Here is a 10,287-nt window from a genome sequence, read left to right as displayed (position 1 = left end):
CAGCAGAAACAAAACTACTTTGTTTTATACACGCAGTTAATTTTTCTTGGGTCATCCAAAAACATGTGCCTTTTGTTGCTAATTTGAGAGGCTAAGGACTTACTTTCCAATCACAAATGAATTAGCAATAGCTTCTTGTGATTTGCTGTTTGTAGCTGCAAGCTTCAGGGAAGTGTTTTCACAAATCACAAAATCCTACTGCATTTGAGACAATTATCTTTTATTGAAAGAATGGAGTAAGAAACTAAATAAAAGTTCATAACACATAAATATCTTTGAGCACAAACCATATAATGTGTGCGTTTGGGTGTTTGTATGTGTGTACCAGGCCAGCAGTGGACACCATAGTCTTTCTTTTTGGAGGAATCCAGCCATTATGTTCATTAAATGTTCATTATATAAGTGTTTGTGGACTCAACATGAGAGACAAAGAGACAGAGAGAGTTTAATTCTACAAAGAACCTCTGAATTTCTTACAATTATTAAATAACTTTAATCAGACTTCAAAGACAGCAAAAACAAACATATGTTGTTTTATTCATGTGAAAATAATTTGTTGGGGCTGTAAAAAAATTGGCATGGTATTTTGTACTACATCATTCATGCATGGGTTTAGTAAATTTTTGATTGATTGTTATTCTTGGTCTGTAAAAGTTCGATGATTTCTTGGAAGGGCATTTGGCTACAGTATCTGGGTTCTACTGCTCCATCATTCTTAACATTTGCAGGTGCCGTGCACATGTGAGCACTTTGTCATTCTAAAAACCTCCTTGGTGAAGGTAAACAAAATAATCAATTTTCTGCTGTTCTGTCTAGTGCTATAAAACCAAGCTCATCCAATCTGTGCATGCTGGTCATTAACCCCTTTCCCCATTTCTACCAGAACTGCTGCCAACTTGACATTTGTTAAGTGACTGACCTGTTGCAGCCTATAACCACTGTAATTAACTGTCCCAGGACATCTACAAATGTTTGAACATCTTCGAGAATTATCTGGCCCTAATGATCATGCACTCTTACAACCTCCACCTGCACAGCCAGCAGGGACACTGGCCCAGCGTCATCGTTTGCTGGTATAGGTTCCTGCTTTTAGGGAGTTTTTCCTAGCCACTGTGGTTTTAATGGGGTTGGGGAAAGGTAGAAACAGCCTCCTTATCTTTTTACAGATATACATGCATTGCTTGGTGATTCAGACAGGGTATGTGTAGCAAACATTTTGTAGATTGACAGAATTAATAACTAACTTCTTTGCAAGTATAGCTATTGTGTTACATGCTTTGTGTTGATAATCTTCAGCGGTCTTGCTGACATTTTCCACATGTTGCTGTAGTCTTTCTTGTTGATCACAGTCATAAATGGAGGTTCTTGACTGGAAATGACTGGAAATATGTCAACTCTAGTTAGTGTCAATACATACAGTATCTCACAATTTTTGCAAATATTTGATTATATCTTTTCATGTGACAACACTGAAGAAATGTCACTTTGCTACAATGTAAAGTAGTGAGTGTACAGCTTGTATAACAATTTAAATTTGCTGTCCCCTCAAAATAACTCAACACACAGCCATTAATGTCGAAACTGCTGGCAACAAAAGTGAGTACACCCCTAAGTGAAAAGGTCCAAATTGGGCCCATTTTCCCTCCCCGATGTCATGTAACTCGTTAGTGTTACAAGGTCTCAGTTGTGAATGGGGAGCAGGTGTGTTAAATTTGGTGTTATCGCTTTCACACTCCCTCATACTGGTCACTGGAAGTTCAACATGGCACCTCATGGCAAAGAACTCTCTGAGGATCTGAAAAAAAGAATTGTTGCTCTACATAAAGATAGCCTAGGCTATAAGAAGATTGCCAAGACCCTGAAACTGAGCTGCAGCACGGTGGCCAAGACCATACAGCGGTTCAACAGGACAGGTTCCACTGAGTGCACATGCTCAGCGTCATATCCAGAGGTTGTCTTTGGGAAATAGACGTATGAGTGCTGCCTGCATTGCTGCAGAGGTTGAAGGGGTGGGGGGGTCAGCCTGTCAGTGCTCAGACCATACGCCCCACACTGCATCAAATTGGTGTGCATGGCTTTTGTCCCAGAAGGAACCCTCTTCTAAAGACGATGCACAAGAAAGCCTGCAAACAGTTTGCTGAAGACAAGCAAACTAAGGACATGGATTACTGGAACCATGTCCTGTGGGTAAAGGTGATGGACTGGCCAAGCATGTCTCCAGACCTAAACCCTATTGAGCATTTGTGGGGCATCCTCAAACGGAAGATTGAGGAGTGCAAGGTCTCTAACATCCACCATCTCTGTGATGTCGTCATGGAGGAGTGGAAGAGGACTCCAGTGGCAACCTGTGAAGCTCTGGTGAACTCCATGCCCAAGAGGGTAAAGCCAGTGCTGGAAAATGATGGTGGTCACACAAAATATTGACACTTTGGGTCCAATTTGGACATTTTCACTTGTTGCCAGCAGTTTAGACATTAATGGCTGTGTGTTGTATTATTTTGAGAGGATAGCAAATGTACACTGTTATACAAACTGTACACTCAATACTTTAAATTGTAGCAAAGTGTGATTTCATCAGTGTTGTCACATGAAAAAGTTGCAGTGGTCTCTTCATTTTAAAATGAAAAGACCACAGCAACTTTTTCTTTCCTTTCCAAAAAGTTGAAAAGTAAAGTTTTGAGTGAAGAACAGAAGGGTTAAAATTAAGAGACCATTGCAAATTGAACGCTTTTGTTCGTCACTCAAAACCAATCAATCAATCAAATGTATTTATAAAGCCCTTTTACAACAGCAGTTGTCACAAAGTGCTTTTACAGAAACACCCAGCCTTAAACCCCAAGGAGCAAACAACAGTAGTGTTGAATTTCAGTGGCTAGGAAAAACTCCCTAAGAAAGGCTGAATTTTAGGAAGAAACCTAGAGAGGACCTAGGCTCAGAGGGGTGACCAGTCCTCTTCTGGCTGTGCCGGGTGAACATTTTAAGAGTACAAGTTGTAATAATTAATAAATGTTTTAGGGCTGAGTCCAGAGTCTATAAAACCTAATCCTAGTCAACCTATTTGGAGGAAAGAAAAAGGAAAGAAAAAGGTGCAGTGGTCTCTTAATTTTTTCAGGAGTTGTATATATATACAGCTGTATATATCTCAAGTTAATTAATTAATTTTATATATATATATATTTATATATTTTCTTTTTATGAAAAGTTTGGAGAACCTTAATCATTCACTTGAATGGTGCATCGGTGGCAGTGTTATAGATTGCTGGACCATCCTAGACCATCTGGATAACTGCCTTAACTTGTTTGAGGTTCACCCCACATATTTAAATGATGTGTTCTGCTGGGGAAATTAAAACAATACACAAAAACATGGAAATTAACCAGCAATCAAAACATTTTGGCAAGCATCTATTATTGGGTCCAAACTAAATGGAAAAAAGTTAACATTAATCCAAATTGAATACTGTCTAGTGTTTCTTCTGTACTTCTAAACAGTATATTGATACTTAACCAAATCCTCACCATCATTCTGAGCATTTAAAAAATATATATATAATATATATATCCATAGAATAGTCCAGTAGAGCAGGCATTACCAACACATTTTCCACAGGGAAAATTCAATTTAAAAAAAAAAATGTCACATTCTGAACACATATATTTACTACAATTGTTGCACTTTTTTTTGCAGAGTGGGGTCAGAGTCAAGGATCAAACAGGCAAATGCCTTGCTCTAGAGAAGATCAACCTACTGTTAACTCAGCCATCTCTACTGCCACAATTAATTAAACATTTAAAATGGTTGAACACTGCCGGTGATGTGAGAGATGAGTTTAATAAAAATACAAGACCTGGTATCATGGAGTTAAATAAAGTGGCTTTAAATCCATCTATCTGCATTTACTTGATATTAGCCTATTCACTTGAGGGAAGAAGAATTCTTACTTTGGCTATTCTGCTTTGAGTATATTAATAATTGTTCTGCAGTTGATTCCTTCTGTTCTTACATTTTGTGATTTTAGGCACATGGGTAATTGGTCTTTTAGTTTTGCTTAGTTGTATGAACAGTTACTTGCAGGATCATGCTGAAAAATGCCAAATTAATTATACAAATGAGATAAAAAGAAGGAGAACTGACCCTACTCCCCCGGCACATTAATATAGCAGCTTAAAACATTGGGGCTGAGACAGAGGCGTCCAGTGACACTGTGGCCCTATCCAGCGGAGGCCCCAGACAGGGCCCAACAGGTAGGAAGTCAATCCACCAACATTGCCAAGCATCAATCAAAGGGACAGCAACCAACCGCAGCCACCCAGAAATGAGGGCCAGCATAATTCACCCTAATTGCACAATGGGCGCAATGGACAGACAAAAACAAACCAGTGACTACGCCCCTGAATGGCACTGGAGAGAGGGCATTCCAGTGGAGATGAAAGCCCATCTGGCAAAACAGCAAAGTTGCACAGTATCAAGCCTTTCCGTTCACCTTCACACCCCTGAGCAAGATAACACTTAATCATAGACCATGCTGAAGAGTTGAGTCTTTAGTAGACACTTGAAACTTTGCGCAGTCTGCATTTCTAACCTTAACTGGCAGATCATTCCACAGTAGTGGAGCTCAATGAGAGAAAGCCCTGCTTCTAGCTGTTTGTTTAGATATTCTAGGTACAATTAGAAGGCCTGCATCTTGAGATCTTAGGTTACGTGTAGGTATGTATGGCTGGATAATTTCAGTGAGGTAAGTAGGAGCAAGTGTATTGCTTTACAGGTTAACAAGACCTGAATCCAGTTGAGAACCTCTGAGACATAATATATCGGTGACAACGCCAAGTAGCGCTTCAGACTGTCCAGGAGCTCAGTGATGCCCCGAAGGTCTGAGAAATACTCATACATAATTCCAAAACAATGCCAAGTTGCCCTGCCTCTTAAATTAATTGATCTGTCAATAATCAGTTAGCAGCAAGTTAGAATGCACAGTCAGCACACAATAGTGTACATTTCATGAAGACTATTAAAGTTGGCCCTAACTGGGAAAATATTGTACTAGACTACACTAGATTACAACAAAGATGTTGTTTATTTAACAGCTTGGTGTTGGCTCTGGAGTTGGCTTGTGGTGAGAAAGTCTTATTACACTCTGTAGGGACAGATGGCAGTTTGCTGATGGCCTGCACTCTTCCTTGCCCTAAATATATCAACATATAATCCTCACTCATTAAATGGCCTCACTATGATCACTGTAGGTCTAGCAGATCTACCATCCTAAAGGTATGTATGTCTAAAAACTATTATCATGCATTATCTTGTAGTTTGACTTATAAACACAACCAGTCATGATGTTTTAATTTAATTGTCAAAAGCTGCTCCTGTTGGAACCGTAATTGTTAATTAACAAATTTTTTGTTAACGATTTAATGTTTACATTACATGCTGACTTCCGTTAACCCCTCTATAGTTTTTCAAAACTGTTTAAAAAAATAAAATAATAATGTACGTTAACGTTTATCATTAACTTCTTGTTAAAAATGTTAACGATTTAACTGATTAACGGTTACCTAAGTTAACATTTTGGTGAATGGAATAGCAGTTAACGAAGTTAACATTTTGATTAACTGTGCTCAGCTTTGCCAGCCACACATTTTTGTAAATTAACATAAATCCAGCATCCAAACAGTGCACCGTGAACATGCACTTTACATGAATGTAGAGAGACATGTTACAAAAAAGAGAGTGGGAAACTAAGCTCATCAATCTTTGAGCTCACTACACTTTTAACCTGATTTGATGAATCCACTTCCCTCTGCGCATGTCTCTGTACTTGGCAGGGGCCTTGTGCTTTTATCACTCATGTTTCTGCATCTGGACATGCAATAAGCATGTCTATATATTGCAAAGGCCAATTTCAGCTCCTGTTAGTGACTCTACTGTTTGAGTGCATTATTCTTGTGATTTAGCCTGAAAATAATCGAGTATGTCTGCTATTGCGTGATAGTGAGAAGTGGGGAGCAAAATGCTGCCATTTTTTCATGTCGGTTGAACTGATAACGTTTTAATCAGATATTGCCTTTGTTTTGTTGGGATCATTATCCTTGGGTTGAATTTCATATTCACTTCAACTTAATTGTATTTAACTGATTGAACTGAATGTAGCATCATGCAGTCAAACAGCAGTATTTTTGGTAATGGTTTCTTATTGTTTCATCTGCTGATTCCTGTTTTAAATCTCAATATTCCTATGAAGAGGTATTACATTTACTTTAAACAAAGTTGAAAAATTGCCCACCTTTCCACCTTAGAAATGTGAATTGTTCTTAATCATTTCAAAATGGGTGGAATGATTAGAGTTCCAGATTCTGCATGCTGAAATATCCAAATGAAATGTGTTGGACAATTCTGCAGCCTGAAACTCTTGACGCCTACACTTGTGGAACTGAGGCCAAATTGTAGATGGACAGTTGAAGACTGGAAGAATGTTGCCTGGTCTAGATGACTGACAGAGATTTAAATAGTAAAGAGGGGGGAACCCACATAAAAACTGTGTTGTTTCTCATTGTCATCTGTGTACAATAGGAAATCTCTATAGCAGGCAGCATTAATTCTCAGAAACAAGTACACTTTTAGTAGGATTTACTATATACTTAAGTCCACATCTGTCACAGTGGAAGAAATCCTAATTTTTTTGTCATGCTGTGTTCAATTGTCAGCCTTCTCTGCATGTCTCTGCATCGACATTGAACAGATCTAAAACATATGGTCCAGAAACAAAGACTATGAATTCAGTTAAGTGTACTAAATGTTCAAGTGCCAGTGGAACCTCTGTTTTGCATTAATTGCTTATGTTATGTTAAATGTTATGACATTATATCTACTTTGATTTGTACTTAGAAATCACTGGACATAAGCACCCTTCTAAACCTGTTGGGGCTTATTGCCTGTCTCGTTTGTTGGTACAAGTTGGACTGCTGTGAGCAACGTTTTGTTCATTTATTTTAATGGCCATTTTGTGATGGTTCCATTTAAAGCCATGGTTAATTGTGTTCAATAACATGTTGTGGCATTTAAAGCCTAAGTTAGTAATCTCTGTATATTAGTTTGCAAGGTTGGAGATGACGTCATTGCACATCTGGAAGGATGGCTCAGCGGTTGCTTGTTGATGCTGCTGCTCTTCTTGTTCGGAATGACAAGTTTCAAATTAATTGTTGTGTGTATGATTTTTTTTGTGGGTTTTGTGCTACTGTTCCCTTTTACTTTTGTAAGATTGCAAGTTTTATTAGGATTACGGGGTTGGGTAATGCTGTATTTTGGCTCTATCCATTATATTGTTGTGTTTTTTTTCTCCATGTCTGCTTTGCTATCTCAGGAAAATAAGACAAGGCACCTCTCAAGCTGTCTAACAATTTATATTATTTTCTTTACTTTACTGATGGACTGGCTGGTTTGCAAGTAGTCTTCCATTTAGGTTGATGACTTGGAATACTTTGGGTTTTTGAGGACTATTTAAGCACTCACATCTTAAAACTTGCTTTTTAGTAAACAGACTCACATACTAATAATCACACCAGATTGCACAGAGCTAGACTCAGATCTCAGGTCTTTCATTCTAATTTTAACAGCAAGGCATGGGTGACTGCTATATTGATTCACAGATGAACACAGTTGTTACCTTTATATACAGTATAGTCTCTGACCCTGGAGGGTATAACTCATTTGTTAGTGGTACTCATTCAAACGTGAGTAGTGTTTGGAAATCTGTATGCTCCTAATTGGAATGATACAATATTTATTACATCACTTTTATAATTTCTTTCTAATGTAGACGTTTTCTTATTTTTGCAGGGGACTTGGATTGTGTTATGGATCAAAACCCTACAACACTGCTTGAGGCATGTCCATAGCTCTCTACATACATGGCTCATATTAAGAATATGGAGAGAAAGCTTGCCATCTTTTCGCACACCAATGGAGTACATTTTAAATCTAGACAAATTAATAAACAGCCTAAAATTAACCAGGAGCAGTAAAGCTGAAGATGGTTTCCATGTTGTCTTTTATAAGAAATTTGCCAACCAAATTGACCCCTTACTTTTAAACATGTTTATGTACTCATTATCACAAGGTTTTGTTGTCTGCAACACTCACTCATGCCTCTATCACATTCACACACAAAGATAAAACCCTTGCGGTACATGGTGCATACACTCACCTAAAGGATTATTAGGAACACCTGTTCAATTTCTCATTAATGCAATTATCTAATCAAACAATCCCATGGCAGTTGCTTCAATGCATTTAGGGGTGTGGTCCTGGTCAAGACAATCTCCTGAACTCCAAACTGAATGTCAGAATGGGAAAGAAAGGTGATTTAAGCAATTTTGAGTGTGGCATGGTTGTTGGTACCAGATGGGCCGGTCTTAGTATTTCACAATCTGCTCAGTTACTGGGATTTTCACGCACAACCATTTATAGGGTTTACAAAGAATGGTGTGAAAAGGGAAATACATCCAGTATGCGGCAGTCCTGTGGGCGAAAATCCCTTGTTCATGCTAGAGGTCAGAGGAGAATGGGCCGACTGATTCAAGCTGATAGAAGAGCAACTTTGACTGAAATAACCACTCGTTACAACCGAGGTATGCAGCAAAGCATTTGTGAAGCCACAACACACACAACCTTGAGGCGGATGGGCTACAACAGCAGAAGACCCCACCGGGTACAACTAATCTCCACTACAAATAGGAAAAAGAGGCTACAATTTGCACAAGCTCACCAAAATTGGACAGTTGAAGACTGGAAGAATGTTGCCTGGTCTGATGAGTCTCGATTTCTGTTGAGACATTCAGATGGTAGAGTCAGAATTTACCGTAAACAGAATGAGAACATGGATCCATCATGCCTTGTTACCACTGTGCAGGCTGGTGGTGGTGGTGTAATGGTGTGGGGGATGTTTTCTTGGCACACTTTAGGCCCCTTAGTGCCAATTGGGCATCGTTTAAATGCCACAGCCTACCTGAGCATTGTTTCTGACCATGTCCATCCCTTTATGACCACCATGTACCCATCCTCTGATGGCTACTTCCAGCAGGATAATGCACCATGTCACAAAGCTCTCTTTAACATGACAATGAGTTCACTGTACTGAAATGGCCCCCACAGTCACCAGATCTCAACCCAATAGAGCATCTTTGAGATGTGGTGGAACGGGAGCTTCGTTCCCTGGATGTGCATCCCACAAATCTCCATCAACTGCAAGATGCTATCCTATCAATATGGGCCAACATTTCTAAAGAATGCTTTCAGCACCTTGTTGAATCAATGCCACGTAGAATTAAGGCGAAAGGGGGTCAAACACAGTATTAGTATGGTGTTCCTAATAATCCTTTAGGTGAGTGTATATGCCCATTTCCCACTAAATGCTGACATTCATTTACTTACACAAGTTCTGGCATGTCTTTGCTTCCCTCAAACGGGTTTAAACAAAGAGTTTAATCTATTTTCAAATGTACACACTGAGGATTATACACTCTTTGTCAATCTCACTTTGAAGTTGTTATTTCACTCAATGCCGAAAAGGCTTTTGACTGAGTGGAACTAATAATTTTAGATTTTTATTTTGGACCAAATTGTCTATCTTACCTATGTTTATCATACTTGGCCCATACTGCTGGTGAACACAATAACTCCCAAAACTCAAAATATTTCCTGCTTTTGGGGGCCATTAAGGATGTGCAACGCATTCCTCTTTTGTTTGCATTAGTTTTAGAACCACTATCTGCAGTTGTGTTCATTATTTGCATACCCTGGCAGAAATTGTGAAATTATGGCATTGATTTTGAAAATATGACTGACTGGTCTTTTATTTAGGGATAGTGATCATATGAAGCCATTTATTATCACATATTTTTTTGGCTCATTTTTAAATCATAATGATAACAGAAATCACCTAAATAGCCCTGATCAAAAGTTTACATACCCTTGAATGTTTGGCCTTGTTCTAGACACACAAGGTGACACACTGAGCCATGGGCAGCAGAAAATAACCGTCAAAAGACCTGCATAACTATGTAATTGAACTTTATAAAGATAGAAAAGGATTTAAAAAGATATCCAAAGCCTTGCAAATGCCAGTCAGTACTTTACAATCACTTATTAAGAAGTGGAAATTTCAGGGATTTCTTGATACCAAGCCAAGGTCAGGTAGACCAAAAAAGATTTCAGGAAAAACAGCCAGAAGAATTGTTCGGGATACAAAGAAAAACCCACAGGTAACCTCAGGAGAAATACAGACTTCTCTG

This window comes from Esox lucius, chromosome 21 (genome assembly GCF_011004845.1).
Source record: "Esox lucius isolate fEsoLuc1 chromosome 21, fEsoLuc1.pri, whole genome shotgun sequence".
In the NCBI taxonomy this organism is placed as follows: Eukaryota; Metazoa; Chordata; class Actinopteri; order Esociformes; family Esocidae; genus Esox; species Esox lucius.
Note: the sequence above shows the minus strand (reverse complement) of the source record.